We start from the raw sequence: 25,051 nt of genomic DNA, 5'->3' as shown, positions 1-25,051 counted from the left end.
TACTGTAGAGGAAACATTTCTAGGAGTGTATACACTTCACCACAAACACTTCCCATAGATTTTATTATCATCACTGTTATTAAGCTGCTTTTCTCTTTATATCTTTACCATATCACTGTTTATTCTCTTTTCTTACCCGTTGCACAGTTGCTCTCTCACTGGTCACTTGGTGAGGTCACATTTGGCTCTTTTCACCTGCATTGTTCTGTTTCCGGACCCCCCTCACTATCACTTCACCTGACTGATCGCTACCAGATGGCGCTATGCAGCATTATTCATCTTGGTCTTACCAACAGGTTTTCATCCTGAACCTCCTGCTTCACTGGGGAAGATGTGACCGGGGATCAGCCCCAATTCCTTTAGGAACACCCCCACTTTACCCCAGAATTACTCCCCTTGCCTGGATTAGTGCAGGACCTTGGTGTGGTGGAAACACTTATCCGTACCCTCTGAGGAAGCTGACGTGGCGAAACGCCCGTAAGAGGGAACAGTGGTGAATCTGCCATCTTTCTCTGTACACTCCCGGCATGTCGTCTGTAGGATCTGTAATCTCTTGTTAGGATGGTTCCTCCTTTACACTATATGGGCTGTGCTGTATTCCTGGGATATCCCATATAGCACTGGCTGCACTTTATATCTCCTCTCTGTACTCCAGGGATGTAATGCGCTGTCAGCTCTGTATTCTCTCACTATTTATACCCTTTGCTCTGTGTCCTCTCATTATATAAGCTATTCATCTATAAGTGCACAGGATCTATTCCCCTTATACACTGATATCCAGTGATAGATCTACAATCCGGTTACATATATCTATGGATGGATTTATCTTACACTCAATAAATACGGAGCACTTATCTCATCTCCACCTTGATAGTGATGCTCTTAGGATACATGTTACTCTATGATGGCACTTCTGCACATGGCCACTAGATGGAGCTATAACATTTGACATTTGCCTGAATTTTTATATCTACACATGGTTTACACAAATTATATTTTCTTGTGGTAACTCTATACTATTTACCATTAGAAGCTGTGTATTTCTGTAATTATTTCTATGTATACATGATTGATTACCACTTCTGTCTCTGTAAAAATTATCCCCTTTAACCCCTTTCTGACATCGGGTGTAAATGTACTTCCTCCCTTTGATGCGGGCTCTGGCAGTGAGCTCACATCCTTTCCGCAACATGTCAGCTGTATTGCACATCTGCCATTTGCCCCTAACAGCCTCTGACAGCGGCATTTAATGCGCACTTCCAGCAAGCACCGGAAATCCCGCCCATCAGTGACCCCGTCACATGATCATGGGTCACCGATAGGTTGGCATGAGAACCAGAGGTCTCCAGCAGACCTCTATGCTTGTCACTGCCGGAATGCTGTGAGCGCCGCCCGCTAGACAAAACCACATGGACCAGGGATCATCCTGCCGAACTCCAACTCTCCTTTTAACATGGGCAAAACACTACTCAGACAACACAGGGTGAGGGTAACACAGTGTGGGCAATGCTTTATTGTACCACAAAACAGGCAGATAACACATAGAACAGTCCCAGCACAGGACCCAAGATGGGGCACATGACAGAGTCTCACCCTCCACTGACCCACCAGGATAATAGCTTCTGTGACTTCATATATTCCAGGGTCACTACCCCACCTGTGGCACGCACACAGAGAGGAGGTAATGACAAGTGTAGGAAGATGACAGTCCATACAAGGCCAGTAGATCTGAGGATCACAGCCTGGCTTCATCTTCCAGGGTCGACTACTCCACCTGTGGCACGCACACAGAGATGAGGTACCAATAAGTGTAGGAAGATGACAGTCCATTGAGTCCATACAAGGTACAAGGCCAGTTGATCCGAGAATCACAACCTGGCTTCTTCAAACGTATCCATGGTTCAGTGATGGTCAATGGAGCAGATCTGTATTCTTCCAACCGATGCTGAAAACCCCTAGGTTGTTTTCTATAGAATGATAGATCCATGTCCCTTGTGATGATGTTGTGGCTGCTGTCCTGTCTCTTGTGCTTTGGATGTATAGATGTCTTGGCAGAATCTCTCTGGCTGTTTCTCTCAGTCTCTTTATACAGAGGCATGTAACCTATTTTTAGACTTAACAAGTGTCCCTCATTCAGTATTTACATAAAGGGTAAGAATGGAGATGAGATTATTATAGCATTACTTGATTATTTAAACTATTTACATAGTTTTTCCCTTTCTGCTTTAGAAGTCAACAAACTGGCTCCATAACACAATGTATAATTAGCATATCAGCAAACATCACCAGTGATCAAGGATAAGCGCACAATAAAAGTCAATATTCCAGGCTTACACAAACAAGTCTGTTTTCTTGACCAACTAGAAATCAACACTTAAATTTAAAGCCAACATACAGATAACATTCAATTATTCTTCATTTGCTAAAAAATAGTCATCTGGTTAATTAAGATACAATGCTGTATGTCTTCACAATGCCAAAAGTAAAAAAAAAAAATGTTTTAAAAAATATAAAAAAATATAAAAGTTCAAGTCACCCCCTTTCAAAATAAAACGGTGAAAAATCAGACAAACACATATTTGTTATAGCCATATTCAGAATATATCAATATAAAAAAGAATTAACCTGATCACTAAATGGCGTAATGAGAAAGAATTTCAAAACGCCAGAATCACTTTTTTTGGTCGCCGCAACATTGCATTAAAATGCAATAAAGGACGACCAAAAGATCGTATCTGCACCAAAATGGTATCCATTAAAATCATCAGCTCGGCACACAAAAAATAGTCTTTCACCCGATCCGAGATCATGAAAAATGGAGACGTGACGGGTATCGGAAAATGGTGCAATTCTTTTATACTTTACCTAATAAAGATCAGTTATTTTTACTGATACAGCGGGTACGGAAAGTATTCAGACCCCTTTATATTTTTCACTCTTTATTTCATTGCAACCGTTTGGTAAATTCAAATTCATACTATCTATTCCTGACACTGGAGTGGCTTATAAGCTTCCAAAGTATATAGTTTGAGGTGTGGGATCTGCCAATATGGGGCTAGTTTTCTGTTTCGGATAACATGATTCATGATTTTAGTTTTTTTTTTCTGATTTAGTCTCTCTTAAATATAGGTCAATATTAAATAGTCTCTTAATGAGTCACCTTTGGTGAGGACGATGAAACCCATAGAAATGAGAGTGAGTGTGTATATGTCACCTCACCCTATATACTGAGATGTGGGGTATATGTTTTTTCTATTAGTCACTTTCCGACTAACCTTCAGGGGGTGAATTTTGGGTATAGTTTTACATTTGCAATAAGGTTTAGTTTTATCCTTTCGTCAGCAAACATGAGGAATGACAAGAGACAACCCATTTAAGAAGGTGCAATTTTGGTTAAAACTATTCTAACATTATAACATTATGAACATAAAAAAGGCTTCTCTCCTGTGTGGATTCTCTGGTGCTTAAGACATTCTGATTTAGTGGTAAAACATTTCCCACATTCTGAACAGGAAAAAGGCTTCTCCCCTGTGTGGATTCTCTGGTGCTTAACACAATCTGATTTATTGCTAAAACATTTCCCACATTCTGAACATGAAAAAGGCTTCTCCCCTGTGTGAGTTCTCTTGTGGGTAAGAAAATGTGAATTCTGTCTAAAACATTTCCCACATTCTAAACATGAAAAAGGCTTCTCTCCTGTGTGGATTCTCTGGTGCTTAACAAAATCTGATTTAGTGTTAAAACATTTCCCACATTCTGAACAGGAAAAAGGCTTCTCCCCTGTGTGGATTCTCTGGTGATTAACACAATCAGATTTAGTGTTAAAACATTTCCCACATTCTAAACAGGAAAAAGGCTTCTCCCCTGTGTGAGTTCTCTGGTGGGTAACAAAATTTGATTTATGTTCAAAACATTTCCCACATTCTGAACAGGAAAAGGAAAAGGGCATATCCCCTGTGTGTGCTCTCTGGTGTCTATCAAGAACCGATTTCAGATTAAAACATTTCCCACATTCTGAACAGGAAAAAGGCTTCTCTCCTGTGTGGATTCTCTGGTGCTTAACACAATCAGATTTATTATTAAAACATTTCCCACATTCTGAACAGGAAAAAGGCTTCTCCCCTGTGTGAGTTCTCTGGTGAATAACAAAATTTGATTTCTGTGCAAAATTTTTCCCACATTCTGAACAGGAAAAAGGCTTCTCCCCTGTGTGAATTCTCTGGTGAGTAACAAAATGCGATTTCGATGCAAAATATTTCTCACATTCTGAACATGAAAATGGCTTCTTTGCTTTAGGAGCAGTTTGTTTTTTAATGCCTCTTTTGTGACTTTGATTCTCCTTAGTAGTCAGCATTGAATCAGAAGATGGGACCTGTTTCATAGGATCAGATGACAGATCTTTGCTGTGAATGGATGATGATATATCTGTAGTAATAGCAATCACTTCAGTTGTGTCTTGTAGGATCTCAAGATCATCAGATTTAAAAGTTGAAGATGTCAGCTGTCCCTCTGATCTCCTGGTACAGTCCTCTGCTAAGATAAAAAAAAAACTTTTTTAAAATAAAATATCCCTGAGTTTTTTATATTTTTGAACGTTTCTACTTATACCGCGCATAAAAATGGCAAGCTATGTATAAAACTTTAATTTTTTACCAAGACAATGACAGTTCACAGTCTAATAGAAAACCTTGTTGGATGAACCAGTAGTGTGCGGTGTTCAACTGTTTGTTCATTCTGCCCCCCAAATATCGAATATAAAGAAACCAATCAATGTTATGTAGGCGAAAATAATACCAATTCTCATCTCACAAAAAACAAGACCTCACTCAGGTCCATCATCTGTCAATGGAAAAACAGAGGTTCCCGCACTATTAGTGGCTCAAAGGCTGCTGAAAAGCAACAAGGTTTCTATAAACCAATCCAGCAAAATCCGCTCTCACTTCGGAGTCTTGCAGTGTGCGCAAACAACATTTAGGATCCCTGTATTTAGTAATATTATAGTGAGAAGAACCCACTTAATTTGTGGTGTGTGTCTCCTGGAGCACAATCTGGGCACTATGTGCTGGGTAATAAAATGGCAAATGTGTAATTTTCACTCTCCAACATCCACTGCGTGTTAATTTCCAGAAAGTGGCTGTGGAGTCAAAATATTCACTCCTCCTAAGGATTATAACCCTCAGTGAATTAATAACATGGAATCACTTTATGGGGATTTTGACTATTCTGGATTTCTGTCATTTAGTTATATTAGGGCTTCTGCATATGGTGTGTCCAATCTCATCTGGGATCTGTTCCTGCTGTCCAGCTGGAGTAATCTGCTCCCTACTTCAGCCAATTGGAAAGTACCACACCCTACTAAAGCGCAAAGCACATGGCCGGAATCTGCCAGACACAGCGCTGTTCTCCTCTGGTTCAGTCCTCTGTGCTCAGCTTGCGGCTTGTGTATTTGTTTCCTGCTGTGACCGTGGCCCGTTTACTGACTACTCTAGTGTCTTCTGATTCTGCATTCTGTCCTTCTGGGTCTGACCCAGCTACCTGACTATTCTTCTTGCCATCTAACACCACAGAATAGCAGGTAACACCATGGTCCAAGCCATGGTCCATGGTTCGTTCAACTGGACACCATGACCCCTAATGGACTCAATGAAGTTTTGAGCTTCGCCCCATTCCTATAGTCTTTGGGGATTTAACAATTATGCATCAATTGGTCCCGGATATTATTTTCTTTTTTGTTAATGGATTCCCAATGGGATGATTTGCATTATTCTCTTTATAGTATATTCCATATGGATATCTGGGTATATTTATAGGCATATAATATATAGGTAATGAGAATTCCTCCTGTCCTTTTTCCTCCACAGGTCTATATCACACTCCCTCCTTTTTTCTGGCAGTGTGTTGTTTTTATATTGTTTTTAATTTTTACTCTTTATTTTCACTAATCTTTTCTTGTATGTCAATAGTTTATAGTTAGTGACCTTGAGGACACCATATGTCTCCTTGGACCCTCACCCTGTACCATATCTATGTGAACCGCATCCAGCAGTCTCTACAGTTGTGGGAATCATGACCATATATTGTATTCTATGTATTTTATGTACTTAGTATGTGAGATTTTTTCACTGTTTATGTCATATACGATGTACATTTATATACATGTGATGACTTTTTTTACGGTCATGACCCGATTAGGATTATTGTCTGCATGGACCTTAGGGTTCTTCCCATGTATGGGATATAATTATGAGCATATTATATCAAACATGTGAATCGGATCTAGTGGCCTTTATAGTTGTATGTGTCATGACCATATATTCGTTTTATGCATTTGATGTATTTAATATACGAGATTCTTTATCGCCTAGGCTATATGTGATGTATATCCATGTATGTATGTGATGATTGTTATGTATGGCCATGACCCCTTTAAAAATCATTCATCTTCCCGGTATGGATTTTTGGGATTTCCATTTACCCTATATATGGGATACAATTATGGGCGGCTGTGCGCATCTCTCTGCGGTGGTAATTGTGCTGCTGACAGATGGGCGTCTTTATGTTGTACACGGGCGCCTTGGTCTTTTGACCGGTGTCCTGTGTTCAGCATGACGCCTGTTCTGTGCAGCGGTGCTTGCCGACCTCAGAGCGCATGCGCCGATGAGGCCGCGCTGATTGGTTGATCCCAGTCACGTGACCGCAGTCACAGGGTATATGAAGGTCCTGTGGAGATATGGTTACTATCTCCTTGATAAAGCGGCCTTTCTGCGCCGCGAAACGCGCGTTGGGGGTCACTGCCAGACGCTTCCCCTCTTCCTCCTGCATCCTCTGGTAAGATTTTGATCTGACATTTATTTCTGTCTTTCATTGGTGGTCGCCCTTGTTTATGTCCAGATTCAATGCACCCTAAGGACATTATATGTCTCTCCTCCTTACTTTTTGAGCTTTGCACAGGGGATTTACTTGAAGTAATCTGGGCCATATGGCCATTGATTTTTGTAGGGAGGTATTATATTTTGGGCTTCCACTTTATAGGCATGATGTCTAAAATACATATATGAGGACATTATTTCCATCTTGGATGGACGAGGGGATGGTCGGGTATGTGTTCATCTGCTTTATATTGGCACCTCATCATGATTTTGTGCACTTCTTTGTACGATATTTAACAAAAATTAATAATATTTTTGCAATCATTGTTTTGCTCCCTTTTTTCTCCGGTGTTTCCACGTTTATAGGAGCTGATGTGGCTTGTGCCTAGGGTGAACAAATTGTTTTGGTATCATCCATAGGCATTTTAGCATTTTACATGGGATTCTTGTTATTAATCCCAGGGGGTAGGTGGATCCTCCAGGTCGTAAGTTCTATAGAAAAGGGCTTTCAATGCCCAAAGTCATTTGAACAGTTTTGGGTGGAGGAGAATGTTGTGGTCTAGAGGCAAAATGGTGATCATGGTAATACGGCCAGACTACACCACCGATAAAGCAGCCACAGCCGGTGACTGAGAGGAATCTGTGACTTCTCTGCATTCAGTGGTTACTACTCACCTGGGTAGTCATATGTGGGAATCTCCTCTTTACACCACTCATCACCCCTCACATATGTCTCTGTAGTATTAATATGGGTCAGATCTTCACCCTGAAACAAATATTGTAAAAGTCACTGACAGATGGAGAAGTCCCATCTATGATCAGCTCTAATCCTGCCATCTCCACCGTTCTCATTACACAAGTATAAAACACATAATACTGGTGGATAAAACAAGACTGAGCACAAGACCTTCACAGCCGTCTACACATCATAGGGGAGATCTCCTGACACCTTCTCTCCATCTACCTGATGATCCTGAGGAACACTGGGATCTTCTTGGTTAAAGTCCTGTGGAAGAAGAGGACGGGGACATCTCTCTGGTGTTGTCCTCTTACTGGATAGATCTGGAGGAAACACATACAGGGACTGAATTCATTCTCTACATACAGATAATTATAGGCCATGTGTATTTAGTCCTGTCTATTACCTGGAGATGTGAGGGGCTGGGGAACCTCCATTATGACGTCCTTGTACAGATCTCTGTGTCCTTCTAAATACTCCCACTCCTCCATGGAGAAATAGACAGCGACATCCTGACACCTTATAGGAACCTGACACATACAATGATACCGTCATCCCCCGATCCCTTCATAGTGTTACTGTATAATGTCCCAGCATTCCCAGCAGTGTCACCTCTCCAGTCAGCAGCTCAATCATCTTGTAGGCGAGTTCTAGGATCTTCTGGTCATTGATATCCTCATGGATCAGGGGGTGAGGTGGAGGCCCCGTGATTGGGCTCAGGGGTCTTCCCCATCCCTCAGACACAGGGTCCTGACAGCGATCACTAGAGGTCTTCTTCACCACTGTGTAATCCTGGTTATGGAGAGACACATTAATAAATCTCACTACAGACATTCCCAGAGTCCTCACCTCTCCAGTTCTGTCCATCTGTTATTCCCATAGATAAGAGTGATGTAATGTGACGTCATCAGAATCTCTCACCTCTCCAGTGAGACGGAAGAGGATCTCTAGGGTGAGGTGTAACATCCTCTCCGCCATCTTGTCTCTGTCCATATCCATCCTTGATGGGTAAATCAGGAAAATTCTCTTTTGTAGAAGATCTTCACTGAGAGGATCCGATATTGTAGACACCTGAATGAGAAGATGATCCGATGTAACATCATAAGAATCCTGTGTAATAATACAATTACTGGAGAGAATAAGGGAAACATATGAGGAGATTTATTATCTTACAGGGTTTAGTTTTCTTCCCTGACATCTACTAATAAAACCTATATATTTAGGCCACAGACAACAAGCAGTTTCCTCCTCGGAGTCGGCAGCTGAACACGTTCCTCATAGACTCATCTTCCATAACGCTAATTCTCGTCTCATTACCGACACTGGAATCGGCATTAGCAATACTGCAGGAGATATTCATTACACGTGACATGAGAAATAACTCCTTCATGATGAGGACGACATCTTCATCTTCTACTGCGGCTCTAGAGACAGATTTGGCCACAGTCGGTCACTGACTCCATCCCCACCGGCCATCTATATGAAGGTTTCCCGTCTTCCCCGCAGTGGAATCTTCTATCCCGTTAGATCTCAGCTCTGAGTCACACACAGAAGTTTGAAGCTTTTAGAAAAGATTTTTAGTTTCCACAAACACAACGGACAGAAATGATCTGATCCCAAAGTCTCCATGTACAGTGATTTATGGGGTTTATTTCTGGCCTGAGGCTTTCCTATATTACAAGAAAAACTCCAGAAAAAGCCGATATTAAAATGTTTCTAAAGAAAATTGGCTCCAACAATTCTTGTAAGAAGAAAGAAAATATACAAAAAGCAGAAGACACATTTTATAATTTTTAACATGTTGAACATTTATTAAAAAGAAATGAATCTTTTTGTGCCCCAGAACATAGATGTACACCGCAGGGACGGCACAGAGGAGGCTTCAACAAAAACCCTGACAGTTTAACCACTTGCTGCTGTGAAAAGCAAACATGACATCTAAGAAGGTGTGACAGAGTTTGGCTGAATGCCCCCCGCCTCCAAGTACTCGATAGTATGGGGCGGCCTAGTTACTCTGATACTTACATGCCTAATAATGGGGTCTGGGCTGCAATGTATGAAGGTCTATTAGGCCGGGCCAGAGGCAGCGTCCAATAAGTTACCTTATAACGCCCCCATACACATTACACTAAAGTTCCATGAAAGCTCTGATTTCGGGGGGTTTGGCCGAAAATATAATGTATTTGGGGGCCTCCCGGCAGATGATGTCAGGGCAGAGAAGGATCCGGCATCCTGAATTTCAGTGGATAATCCGTTTGTTCTTCCTGTAGATAATCCTCCTCTAGAGGAGTCTGGAGGCGACTCTCTCATACAGACCACAGGAAAGCTGGAATATTTGTGTGTATGGGGGAGTCGGGAGAGATCGCCGTCTGCCAAATGACCATTCAGCCAACTCTGATCTCATGTGTATGGGGCCGTTAGCATTACACTGACAGGCAGTGATGATACACGGCACTACAGTAGTACAGGGCATCACCGGAGCCATCAGAGGCTTGTATGTTGTATGATCGCACTGATCAGAGGGGTTTAAAAAAGGTTTAAAGTGAAAAAAAATCACAGTTTCAGCAATAAGAAATATCCATCACTATATGGAAAGCAGAGTCACTGCACAATGTTAGTTATGTCACGTCCATAACTACTTTATTATACTCGATCATCCAAAAAGCAACAGGAAGCCATGTCTAAAATATAGCAATCTTTATTGAAATATAGTTAAAAAAGTTTTATGTAAAACTGACAATACGGGTATTAAAAGTGCGGGCACTACAAAAAATCACCACATCAAGAGGAAAACCGCACAAAAACATCCAAAATTTACATATGCAAAAAATGCTTGAATGGTTGCAAAATAAACAAGTGTTTATACATGGGACTTGTGACTTATTTCAATAAATTCCAGTGCATCTCAAAACAAATTTTTTATAAGTCAAAAAACTGCAAATGTGCAAAAATATAAAAAGGATTGAAGCATTGTATAATCAGCATATGAGTGTCTTTAAAAATGTGACAAAATAAGCAATCCAAAAGTATGCAGATTTGCATGAATGAGAATATACAATTAGGGGATCATATAGCCAGTGTGTGCCTGTGCAAAGTAAGGCAGCAAAAAAACCCTAAGAAGCATTTCCAAGCAGAAGGTAAGTATAAAATAAGACAATATGATCAGTGCATTTTACCTCAGGGTGCGGGCAGGAGGACCCCGACGCGCGTTTCGTGGCAGCTTTATCAAGGCACCCTCAATAAAGGAGTGGTTTTGCAGATGGGGACCACAGACCACATCTCAGTACCAATGCTTTCTGGCTGATGTTTTGGTCACTTTTGAATGTTGGCTGTGCTTTAATACTCGTGGTAACATGAGACGGACTCTACAACCCACAAAAGTGGCTCAGGTAGTGCAGCTCATCCAGGATGGCACATCAATGCGAGCTGTGGCAAGGTTTGCTGTGTCTGTCAGCGTAGTGTCCAGAGGCTGGAGGCGCTACCAGGAGACAGGCCAGTACACTAGGAGATGTGGAGGGGGTCGTATGAAGACATCAACCCAGCAGCAGGACCGCTACCTCCACCTTTGTGCAAGGAGGAACAGCAGCAGCACTGCCAGAGACCTGCAAAATGATCTCCAGCAGGCCACAAATGTTCATGTGTCTGCACAAACGGTTAGAAACTGACTCCATGAGGATGGTCTGAGGGCCCGACGTCCACAGATGGGGGTTGCGCTCGCAGCCCAACACCGTACAGGACACTTGGCATTTGGCACAGAACACCAGGATTGGCAAATTCGCCACTGGCGCCCTGTGCTCTTCACAGATGAAAGCAGGTTCACACTGAGCACATGTGACAGACGTGACAGAGTCTGGAGACGCCGTGGAGAGCGATCTGCTGCCTGCAACATCCTTCAGCATGACCGGTTTGGCAGTGGTCAGTAATGGTGCGGGGTGGCATTTCTTTGGAGGCCACACGATGTTGGGCTGTGAGCACAACCCCCATGGAGACACAATTGTGCCTTTACCTGGAGATAAATTCCCAGTGGGGGCAATTTCCAAAATGCAATAACTTAAGTGGGGAATTCAGCTCTTTTCTCACTTAAGGGATCTGTATATGGAGTCTACAAACTACAGTGGGGAAATAAGGATTTGTTACGCTGACAATTTTGGGGCTAAAGTCACATTATTGTGAGGAAAAAAAATAAAATTGTCATTTTTTCCTTCCACATTGCTTAAATTCCTGTCACACTATCCGAATTCAGATATTGTCCTGTCAGAAAGGAGAATACAGGGAGCGAAAGGTTTAATAGGACTCACAGGAGGAACCGGCCCAGAAAGCAGAAGATCCAGGAGTGTCTGCCACATATATGACTGCTCTGCGCACAGGACCTGTGATGAGGTCACAGGAGGGGAGGAGTCAGGGGTCACATGATCAGGGGCCTCAGTGTGTGCAGGACTCAGTGTGCTGGAGCGCACCCGATAATCAGCTGCGTGTGTCGCGCTGTGTGATAGTCACAGCACCTGCATGGAGGGCGACACATGCAGCTGATTATCGGGAGCGCTCCAGGGATCCGGGGTCCCGATGCAGCTATTCGGTAAGTGATATTAGCCAATAACACCTTCTCCGACGATATTCACTCATCTCTAGTAATAACAGCTCAAAGAAATTCACCGAACTTTTCATTAAGTTTAATAGCGAGACCCTATTAAATATTGAGCACCAGCGGGACGAAGCATTGACAGCGGCATGTAAAAGTGTGGGCGCCCCGGGTCAAAATGACCGTTATTGTGAGCAGTAGCAAGATGAAGATGAAATGATCTCTAAGAGGCCGAACCTCTAAGATGACACATGGCCTTTGTATTTTAGGCAATAATAAAAATAAAATATTTATATATATATATATAGACTTTTTTACAATTTCATAATTGCAAAAAGGAAAAAGGGCGATGCAAAACTTTGGGCACCCTTGGAGATTTGTGTACTGAGATAATTTTGATCAGGATTTTACATCTTAATTAGCTTGTTAGGGTTATGGTGAGATCACATGGTGACCAGGAGCTACAGTCTGAGGAAAGGGCTAAAAAGCCTTCACTAGACCCCTGTACAGCTGTATAATGAGGCCCAGGCTTTATAGTGAAGGGCCTGTTCCCAGGAGCTACAGTCTGAGGAAAGGGCTAAAAAGCCTTCACTAGACCCTTGTACAGCTGTATAATGAGGTCCAGGCTTTATAGTGAAGGGACAGGAGTGAGGGACTGTGCCCAGGAGCTACAGTCTGAGGAAAGGGCTAAAAAGCCTTCACTAGACCCTTGTACAGCTGTATAATGAGGCCCAGGCTTTATAGTGAAGGGACAGGAGTGAGGGTCTGTGCCCAGGAGCTACAGTCTGAGGAAAGGGCTAAAAAGCCTTCACTAGACCCCTGTACAGCTGTATAATGAGGCCCAGGCTTTATAGTGAAGGGACAGGAGTGAGGGCCTGTTCCCAGGAGCTACAGTCTGAGGAATGGGCTAAAAAGCCTTCACTAGACCCCTGTACAGCTGTATAATGAGGCCCAGGCTTTATAGTGAAGGGACAGGAGTGAGGGCCTGTTCCCAGGAGCTACAGACTGAGGAAAGGGCTAAAGAGCCTTCACTAGTCCCCTGTACAGCTGTATAGTGAGGCCCAGGCTTTATAGTGAAAGGACAGGAGTGAGGGCCTGTGCCCAGGAGCTACAGTCTGAGGAAAGGCTTAAAAAGCCTTCATTAGACCCCTTTACAGCTGTATAATGAGGCCCAGGCTATATAGTGAAGGGACAGGAGTGAGGGCCTGTGACCAGGAGCTACAGTCTGAGGAAAGGGCTAAAAAGCCTTCACTAGACCCCTGTACAGCTGTATAATGAGGCCCAGGCTTTATAGTGAAGGGACAGGAGTGAGGGCCTGTGCCCAGGAGCTACAGTCTGAGGAAAGGGCTAAAAAGCCTTCACTAGACCCCTGTACAGCTGTATAATGAGGCCCAGGCTTTATAGTGAAAGGACAGGAGTGAGGGCCTGTGCCCAGGAGCTAGTCTGAGGAAAGGGCTAAAAAGCCTTCACTAGACCCCTGTACAGCTGTATAATGAGGCCCAGGCTTTATAGTGAAGGGACAGGAGTGAGGGCCTGTGCCCAGGAGCTACAGTCTGAGGAAAGGGCCAAAAAGCCTTCACTAGACCCCTGTACAGCTGTATAATGAGGCCCAGGCTTTATAGTGAAAGGACAGGAGTGAGGGCCTGTGCCCAGGAGCTACAGTCTGAGGAAAGGGCTAAAAAGCCTTCACTAGACCCCTGTACAGCTGTATAATGAGGCCCAGGCTTTATAGTGAAGGGACAGGAGTGAGGGCCTGTTCCCAGGAGCTACAGTCTGAGGAAAGGGCTAAAAAGCCTTCACTAGACCCGTTTAGCTGTATAATGAGGCCCAGGCTTTATACTGAAGGGACAGGAGTGAGGGCCTGTTTCCAGGAGCTACAGTCTGAGGAAAGGGATAAAAAGCCTTCACTAGACCCCTGTACAGCTGTATAATGAGGCCCAGGCTTTATAGTGAAGGGACTGGAGTGAGGGCCTGTTCCCAGGAGCTACAGACCGAGGAAAGGGCTAAAAAGCCTTCACTAGACCCCTGTACAGCTGTATAATGAGGCCCAGGCTTTATAGTGAAGGGACAGGAGTGAGGGCCTGTTCCCAGGAGCTACAGTCTGAGGAAAGGGCTAAAAAGCCTTCACTAGACCCCTGTACAGCTGTATAATGAGGCCCAGGCTTTATAGTGAAGGGACACGAGGGAGAAAACTGGGGAAAGGAGCCAGAAGAGCCGGACTGCCCATCACTAACCTGCAGAGCCGCACTCCACATATATGGCTGCTCTGTGCACAGGACCTGTGATGAGGTCACAGGAGGGGAGGAGTCAGGGGTCACATGATCTCCGGAGTGCAGACCTCCATGGAGCCTTCTCCTCAGTCAGTGACATTCCCGCCATTATTCGCCCCTCACTACTGGCACAATTACCCCGCGCCGCCTTCTCTACACAGTGTTATGTGTGGAATGTAACGTGTGATTTCTCTGGAGGGAAATAGACCCCACACAGGAGGGAATTCTCACCGGTTACCGGCCGTCTACTATATGGCGGCATATGATTGTGCTCTCGACTCCACACCAGGAGCTAAAATGCCCAAATCTCTAATGTAACCGCTATAAGAGAAGATATAACAAATTTCCCCTAAACTCACACAGCGGAGGAGGCCTCACTTGGAGCAATGTGACTCGCGCACAGAAAATCTATTCCCGGTTCTGTGATAAGTTATCGGCCGACAGGAAGAAGAAAGGTCTGAATTACAGCCCAGACTGGAGGAGAAACTGCAGGAGTTAGAATTGGCCAATCAGCGCTCTTCACCCCTATACTTATCTACACAAATACAAGATATGAAATGACAATTAGACGCCATTCTCACCACCAGAACGGAGAGGCGCTAACTTGGAGTAAAGCCGCGTTTTATCACCATGCCAATAAGCCTAATAAGATGCCGCTCGTAGGCTCAGAATGAGAGAGTCACTGCATATAATCTCCTCTATAAAAGACCCTAAGGGTCAGACCTCAGCCCACCCCGATGTCATGTATAGCACTTATAATGAATACTCCCAGAGTTTGTATTCCCCCCACAATCACCCCCCCCCCCTCACTACTGGAGTCATTCCTTCACACACTACATCTACCTAACCTGACTGAGTCCGCGGCACAACAACTCCATTTACACATCTCTGAGGAGGAAATAGTTTCATCAATCAAAAAACTAAAAAGAGGAAAGGCCCCGGGGCCGGATGGTCTTACAGCAATATATTATAAAAAATGCAGCGATGTGCTGACACCACATATAAAAACCTCTGTAATTCACTACTAAATGGCTCACAGCTGCCCCCTGAGTTCTACGTGGCGCATGTAACCGTAATCCCTAATCCTAAGAAAGATCATCTCACAACAAATTATAGACCTATATCCCTCTTATACATTGACTTCAAAATCTTTACATCCATTGTGACAGGATCAATAAAATCCTCCCTCACCTCATCCATCGGGATCAGGGTGGTTTTATACCAGCGCGACAGGCCCCGGATAATATTAGGAGAGCGTTAAATATTATTCATACAACTAACCTACAGCGAAAGCGACTTCTCCTGCTTGCATTAGATACTGAGAGGGCTTTCGATTCGGCGTCCTGGACGTATCTCTTTACGGTTCTATCGGAAGTCGGATTCTCCCCTAAACTTATAAAGTGCCTCCAATTGTTATATGATAGCCCTATCGCTTATGTAAAACTCCCGTCACCACATCCCCCTCCAATTAATATTCAGAGGGTACCAGGCAGGGCTGTCCTCTATCTCCGGATCTTTTTGCACTTGCAATGGAACCCATTGGGGAAGCAATAAGGAGAGATCAGAATATCCTGGGCCCTGAGAATATGGGAGACCAATATAAAGTCAGCCTCTTTACGGATGATCTCCTGCTAACATTAATACGTCCCCACACTACACTCCCTCACTTGTTTTCTCTCCTTCACGAATTTGAGAAGATTTCAGGGTTAAAGATTAACATTGATAAATCCGAAGCATTATTTGTAAATTTTCCTAAGAGCAAACTAATATAGCCTCCCATTTTGGGTTTATACACAAAGAACATTATCTAACATATCTGGGTATCAACTTAACAGCCAACAGGTCACCTCTGTTTAGGAGGAATTACACTCCACTGATCCAAAACTTCCAGAGGGACCTGGATAGATGGGCTCCCTCAAAGTTACCCTGGCTCGGCAGAACACATGCATTAAAAATGGTGTCACTGCCTCGCTTCTTATATCTATTTAGGTCCCTCCCAATTATGGTACCAGCCATAACGATCACTCAGTTACACTCTATGATGTCTAAGTTTCTTTGGCTCGGAAAACAACCCAGAATTGTGCAAAAACTTATGTTCCGTCACAGAAAAGAAGGTGGTTTATCCCTCCCTAATTTTACACTTTATTACAAGTCGGCACAGATTGCTCCATTAATAAGTGCGTGTTCATATCCCAATAGTCCGAGATGGGTTATTCTGGAATCATTTCTCTCCAAACCATTCTCTTTATCAGGCCTAATGTGGACCACAGACCGACTTCCACGGGGGTTAATGAATGTGGCTCCTTTTACAGTCCACTCGTTGCTTCTTTGGAGGAAAGTCCGGTTTAAATATAACTTACAATCAAGCCCTTCTCCCCTGACAGCTATATTACAAAACCCCATGTTCCCGCCAGGCCTTGAGCCACAAATGTTTTCTGTCATTGCAAAATCAACTGTGTTGGCTGGATGCCATTTCAGCTGACTCCATTGATGAGAGAAGGAGCATTAGGCTAAGTGCACACGTTGCAGAAAATTTCTGCACAAAAACCTGAATCCCTTCCCAGAAACCGCACCTATTTTTCCGCGGCGGTTTTTGTGTGTTTTTTGCGCGGTTTTGATGTGTTTTTAATGCGTTTTTTTACCGCAGCAGTTTCTAAAAGCATGGGAGAAGCCTAAACCGCAGAAAAAAACGCAACATTAATATGCATGCTGCGGTTTTTACCGCGATGCGGTTTTTTCGCGGTAAAAAACGCATCAATGTGCACAAAAAGTGCAAAATGCATAGAAATGACTGTGCATCTTATTTTTAGCAGTTTTATAGCGGTTTTATAGTGAAAACCGCGATAAAAACCGCTAAAAAAAACGCTGTGTGTGAACACAGCCTTACGCTCCCTCTCCCATCATCCCCCTCTCATCAGCTTCTGATGTCACTAACGCCAACACTAACAGGGGGTCGCAATGACGTCACTACTCGGAGCCTACAGTCCGGAGATGTGCGGGAGCTCGCAGCAGTGAAGAAACCAGGAGGAAAGGTGAGTTTTGGATTTGTTTTTTATGAGGCTGCCTATGGGGTGCATTATATAAAGGGCTGCATTATTCTATAGGGTCTGCCTATGGGGAGTGCATTATACTATATTGAGGATTATAGTGAGACTTTTCTGGCACATTATACTATATGGAGGCTATCTAGCGGGCCATCATACAGTGTGGAGATTACAGTGTTGGAGCTATCAAACAATTTGGGGAATACTAAGCGGTCAGTGTATATACAGTGAGGGGGGATTAGATTGTGTATAAGAGAGCATCATACTGTGTATAGGGGAGCATCATACTGTGTATAGGGGAGCATCATACTGTGTATAGGGAAGCATCATACAGTGTATAGGGGAGCATCATACAGTGTATAGGGGAGCATCATACAGTGTATAGGGGAGCATCATACAGTGTATAGGGTAGCATCATACAGTGTATAGGGTAGCATCATACAGTGTATAGGGGAGCATCATACAGTGTATAGGGGAGCATCATACAGTGTATAGGGGAGCATCATACAGTGTATAGGGGAGCATCATACTGTGTATAGGGGAGCATCATACTGTGTATAGGGGAGCATCATAATGTGTATAGGGGAGCATCATACAGTGTATAGGGGAGCATCATACAGTGTATAGGGTAGCATCATACAGTGTATAGGGGAGCATCATACAGTGTATAGGGGAGCATCATACAGTGTATAGGGGAGCATCATACTGTGTATAGGGGAGCATCATACTGTGTATAGGGGAGCATCATACAGTGTGTAGGGGAGCATCATACAGTGTATAGGGGAGCATCATACTGTGTATAGGGGAGCATCATACTGTGTATAGGGGAGCATCATACTGTGTATAGGGGAGCATCATACTGTGTATAGGGTAGCATCATACAGTGTATAGGGGAGCATCATACAGTGTATAGGGGAGCATCATACTGTGTATAGGGGAGCATCATACAGTGTATAGGGGAGCATCATACAGTGTATAGGGGAGCATCATACTGTGTATAGGGGAGCATCATACTGTGTATAGGGTAGCATCATACAGTGTATAGGGGAGCATCATACAGTGTATAGGGGAGCATCATACTGTGTATAGGGGAGCATCATACAGTGTATAGGGGAGCATCATACTGTGTATAGGGGAGCATCATACTGTGTATAGGGGAGCATCATACAGTGTATAGGGGAGCATCATACAGTGTATAGGGGAGCATCATACTGTGTATAGGGGAGCATCATACTGTGTATAGGGGAGCATCATACAGTGTATAGGGGAGCATCATACTGTGTATAGGGGAGCATCATACAGTGTATAGGGGAGCATCATACAGTGTATAGGGGAGCATCATACAGTGTATAGGGGAGCATCATACAGTGTATAGGGGAGCATCATACTGTGTATAGGGGAGCATCATACAGTGTATAGGGGAGCATCATACAGTGTATAGGGGAGCATCATACTGTGTATAGGGGAGCATCATACTGTGTATAGGGGAGCATCATACAGTGTATAGGGGAGCATCATACTGTGTATAGGGGAGCATCATACAGTGTATAGGGGAGCATCATACTGTGTATAGGGGAGCATCATACAGTGTATAGGGAAGCATCATACAGTGTATAGGGGAGCATCATACTGTGTATAGGGGAGCATCATACTGTGTATAGGGGAGCATCATACTGTGTATAGGGAAGCATCATACAGTGTATAGGGGAGCATCATACTGTGTATAGGGGAGCATCATACAGTGTATAGGGGAGCATCATACAGTGTATAGGGGAGCATCATACAGTGTATAGGGGAGCATCATACAGTGTATAGGGTAGCATCATACTGTGTATAGGGGAGCATCATACTGTGTATAGGGGAGCATCATACAGTGTATAGGGGAGCATCATACAGTGTATAGGGGAGCATCATACAGTGTATAGGGGAGCATCATACTGTGTATAGGGGAGAATCATACAGTGTATAGGGGAGCATCATACTGTGTATAGGGAAGCATCATACAGTGTATAGGGGAGCATCATACAGTGTATAGGGGAGCATCATACTGTGTATAGGGGAGAATCATACAGTGTATAGGGGAGCATCATACTGTGTATAGGGAAGCATCATACAGTGTATAGGGGAGCATCATACAGTGTATAGGGGAGCATCATACAGTGTATAGGGGAGCATCATACTGTGTATAGGGGAGAATAATACAGTGTATAGGGGAGCATCATACTGTGTATAGGGAAGCATCATACAGTGTATAGGGGAGCATCATACAGTGTATAGCGGAGCATCATACAGTGTATAGTGGAGCATCATACTGTGTATAGGGAAGCATCACACTGTGTATAGAGGAGCATCATACAGTGTATAGGGGAGCATCATACAGTGTATAGGGGAGCATCATACAGTGTATAAAGGAGCATCATACTGTGTATAGGGGAGCATCATACAGTGTATAGGGGAGCATCATAGTGTGTATAGGGGAGCATCATACAGTGTATAGGGGAGCATCAAACTGTGTATAGGGGAGCATCATACTGTGTATAGGGGAGCATCATACAGTGTATAGGGGAGCATCATGCAGTGTATAGGGGAGCATCATACTGTGTATAGGGGAGCATCATACAGTGTATAGGGGAGCATCATACTGTGTATAGGGGAGCATCATACTGTGTATAGGGGAGCATCATACAGTGTATAGGGGAGCATCATACAGTGTATAGGGGAGCATCATACAGTGTATAGGGGAGCATCATACAGTGTATAGGGTAGCATCATACTGTGTATAGGGGAGCATCATACTGTGTATAGGGGAGCATCATACAGTGTATAGGGGAGCATCATACAGTGTATAGGGGAGCATCATACAGTGTATAGGGGAGCATCATACTGTGTATAGGGGAGAATCATACAGTGTATAGGGGAGCATCATACTGTGTATAGGGAAGCATCATACAGTGTATAGGGGAGCATCATACAGTGTATAGGGGAGCATCATACTGTGTATAGGGGAGAATCATACAGTGTATAGGGGAGCATCATACTGTGTATAGGGAAGCATCATACAGTGTATAGGGGAGCATCATACAGTGTATAGGGGAGCATCATACAGTGTATAGGGGAGCATCATACTGTGTATAGGGGAGAATAATACAGTGTATAGGGGAGCATCATACTGTGTATAGGGAAGCATCATACAGTGTATAGGGGAGCATCATACAGTGTATAGCGGAGCATCATACAGTGTATAGTGGAGCATCATACTGTGTATAGGGAAGCATCACACTGTGTATAGAGGAGCATCATACAGTGTATAGGGGAGCATCATACAGTGTATAGGGGAGCATCATACAGTGTATAAAGGAGCATCATACTGTGTATAGGGGAGCATCATACAGTGTAAAGGGGAGCATCATAGTGTGTATAGGGGAGCATCATACAGTGTATAGGGGAGCATCATACTGTGTATAGGGGAGCATCATACTGTGTATAGGGGAGCATCATACAGTGTATAGGGGAGCATCATGCAGTGTATAGGGGAGCATCATACTGTGTATAGGGGAGCATCATACTGTGTATAGGGGAGCATCATACAGTGTATAGGGGAGCATCATACTGTGTATAGGGGAGCATCATACTGTGTATAGGGGAGCATCATACAGTGTATAGGGGAGCATCATACAGTGTATAGGGGAGCATCATACAGTGTATAGGGAGCATCATACAGTGTATAGGGGAGCATCATACTGTGTATAGGGGAGCATCATACTGTGTATAGGGGAGCATCATACTTTGTAAAGGGGAGCATCATACAGTGTATAGGGGAGCATCATACAGTGTATAGGGGAGCATCATACTGTGTATAGGGGAGCATCATACAGTGTATAGGGGAGCATCATACTGTGTATAGTGGAGCATAATACTGTGTATAGGGAAGCATCATACTGTGTATAGAGGAGAATCATACAGTGTATAGGGGAGCATCATACAGTGTATAGGGGAGCATCATACTGTGTATAGGGGAGCATCATACAGTGTATAGGGGAGCATCATACTGTGTATAGGGGAGCATCATAGTGTGTGTATAGGGGAGCATCACACAGTGTATAGGGGAGCATCATACAGTGTATAGGGGAGCATCATACTGTGTATAGGGGAGCATCATACTGTGTATAGGGGAGCATCATACAGTGTATAGGGGAGCATCATACTGTGTATAGGGGAGCATCATACAGTGTATAGGGGAGCATCATACTGTGTATAGGGGAGCATCATACAGTGTATAGGGAGCATCATACAGTGTATAGGGGAGCATCATACTGTGTATAGGGGAGCATCATACTGTGTATAGGGGAGCATCATACTGTGTATAGGGGAGCATCATACAGTGTATAGGGGAGCATCATACTGTGTATAGGGGAGCATCATACTGTGTATAGGAGAGCATCATACAGTGTATAGGGGAGCATCATACAGTGTATAGGGGAGCATCATACTGTGTATAGGGGAGCATCATACTGTGTATAGGGGAGCATCATACAGTGTATAGGGGAGCATTATACTGTGTATAGGGGAGCATCATACAGTGTATAGGGGAGCATCATACTGTGTATAGGGGAGCATCATACAGTGTATAGGGGAGCATCATACTGTGTATAGGGGAGCATCATACAGTGTATAGGGGAGCATCATACTGTGTATAGGGGAGCATCATACTGTGTATAGGGGAGCATCATACAGTGTATAGGGGAGCATCATACAGTGTATAGGGGAGCATCATACAGTGTATAGGGGAGCATCATACAGTGTATAGGGGAGCATCATAATGTGTATAGGGGAGCATCATACAGTGTATAGGGGAGCATCATACAGTGTATAGGGGAGCATCATACAGTGTATAGGGGAGCATCATAATGTGTATAGGGGAGCATCATACAGTGTATAGGGGAGCATCATACAGTGTATAGGGTAGCATCATACAGTGTATAGGGGAGCATCATACAGTGTATAGGGTAGCATCATACAGTGTATAGGGTAGCATCATACAGTGTATAGGGGAGCATCATACAGTGTATAGGGGAGCATCATACAGTGTATAGGGGAGCATCATACTGTGTATAGGGGAGCATCATACAGTGTATAGGGGAGCATCATACTGTGTATAGGGGAGCATCATACTGTGTATAGGGAAGCATCATACAGTGTATAGGGGAGCATCATACAGTGTATAGGGGAGCATCATACAGTGTATAGGGGAGCATCATACTGTGTATAGGGGAGCATCATACAGTGTATAGGGGAGCATCATACAGTGTATAGGGGAGCATCATACTGTGTATAGGGGAGCATCATACAGTGTATAGGGGAGCATCATACTGTGTATAGGGGAGCATCATACAGTGTATAGGGGAGCATCATACTGTGTATAGGGGAGCATCATACAGTGTATAGGGGAGCATCATACAGTGTATAGGGGAGCATCATACAGTGTATAGGGTAGCATCATACTGTGTATAGGGGAGCATCATACTGTGTATAGGGGAGCATCATACAGTGTATAGGGGAGCATCATACAGTGTATAGGGGAGCATCATACTGTGTATAGGGGAGAATCATACAGTGTATAGGGGAGCATCATACTGTGTATAGGGAAGCATCATACAGTGTATAGGGGAGTATCATACAGTGTATAGGGGAGCATCATACTGTGTATAGGGGAGAATCATACAGTGTATAGGGGAGCATCATACTGTGTATAGGGAAGCATCATACAGTGTATAGGGGAGCATCATACAGTGTATAGGGGAGCATCATACAGTGTATAGGGGAGCATCATACTGTGTATAGGGGAGAATCATACAGTGTATAGGGGAGCATCATACTGTGTATAGGTAAGCATCATACAGTGTATAGGGGAGCATCATACAGTGTATAGCGGAGCATCATACAGTGTATAGCGGAGCATCATACTGTGTATAGGGAAGCATCACACTGTGTATAGAGGAGCATCATACAGTGTATAGGGGAGCATCATACAGTGTATAGGGGAGCATCATACAGTGTATAAAGGAGCATCATACTGTGTATAGGGGAGCATCATACAGTGTATAGGGGAGCATCATAGTGTGTATAGGGGAGCATCATACAGTGTATAGGGGAGCATCATACAGTGTATAGGGGAGCATCATACAGTGTATAGGGGAGCATCATACTGTGTATAGGGGAGCATCATACTGTGTATAGGGGAGCATCATACAGTGTATAGGGGAGCATCATACTGTGTATAGGGGAGCATCATACTGTGTATAGGGGAGCATCATGCAGTGTATAGGGGAGCATCATACAGTGTATAGGGGAGCATCATACAGTGTATAGGGGAGCATCATACTGTGTATAGGGGAGCATCATAGTGTGTATAGGGGAGCATCATACAGTGTATAGGGGAGCATCATACAGTGTATAGGGGAGCATCATACAGTGTATAGGGGAGCATCATACTGTGTATAGGGGAGCATCATACAGTGTATAGGGGAGCATCATAGTGTGTATAGGGGAGCATCATACAGTGTATAGGGGAGCATCATACAGTGTATAGGGGAGCATCATACAGTGTATAGGGGAGCATCATACTGTGTATAGGGGAGCATCATACTGTGTATAGGGGAGCATCATACAGTGTATAGGGGAGCATCATACTGTGTATAGGGGAGCATCATACTGTGTATAGGGGAGCATCATGCAGTGTATAGGGGAGCATCATACTCTGTATAGGGGAGCATCATACTGTGTATAGGGGAGCATCATACAGTGTATAGGGGAGCATCATACTGTGTATAGTGGAGCATAATACTGTGTATAGGGAAGCATCATACTGTGTATAGAGGAGAATCATACAGTGTATAGGGGAGCATCATACAGTGTATAGGGGAGCATCATACTGTGTATAGGGGAGCATCATACTGTGTATAGGGGAGCATCATACTGTGTATAGGAGAGCATCATACAGTGTATAGGGGAGCATCATACAGTGTATAGGGGAGCATCATACTGTGTATAGGGGAGCATCATACTGTGTATAGGGGAGCATCATACAGTGTATAGGGGAGCATTATACTGTGTATAGGGGAGCATTATACTGTGTATAGGGGAACATCATACTGTGTATAGGGGAGCATCATACAGTGTATAGGGGAGCATCATACTGTGTATAGGGGAGCATCATACAGTGTATAGGGGAGCATCATACTGTGTATAGGGGAGCATCATACTGTGTATAGGGGAGCATCATACAGTGTATAGGGGAGCATCATACTGTGTATAGGGGAGCATCACACTTTGTATAGGGGAGCATCATACAGTGTATAGGGGAGCATCATACAGTGTATAGGGGAGCATCATACTGTGTATAGGGGAGCATCATACAGTGTATAGTGGAGCATCATACTGTGTATAGGGAAGCATCATACTGTGTATAGAGGAGCATCATACAGTGTATAGGGGAGCATGATACAGTGTATAGGGGAGCATCATACTGTGTATAGGGGATCATCATACAG

At 43.8% G+C, this 25,051-nt stretch overlaps 1 pseudogene; it reads right to left on the bottom strand.

Annotated features, from left to right (window-relative positions):
- The window catches only part of LOC141082245 (uncharacterized), a 44,741-nt pseudogene extending 36,594 nt beyond the window's left edge, over positions 1-8,147 (bottom strand).
- Between the last annotated feature and the right edge of the window lie 16,904 nt (positions 8,148-25,051).

This window comes from Dendrobates tinctorius, unplaced genomic scaffold (genome assembly GCF_039654945.1).
Source record: "Dendrobates tinctorius isolate UK_male_01 unplaced genomic scaffold, ASM3965494v1 ptg000017l, whole genome shotgun sequence".
NCBI lineage: Eukaryota > Metazoa > Chordata > Amphibia > Anura > Dendrobatidae > Dendrobates > Dendrobates tinctorius.
Note: the sequence above shows the minus strand (reverse complement) of the source record. Positions and strands in the feature narration are given on the sequence as shown.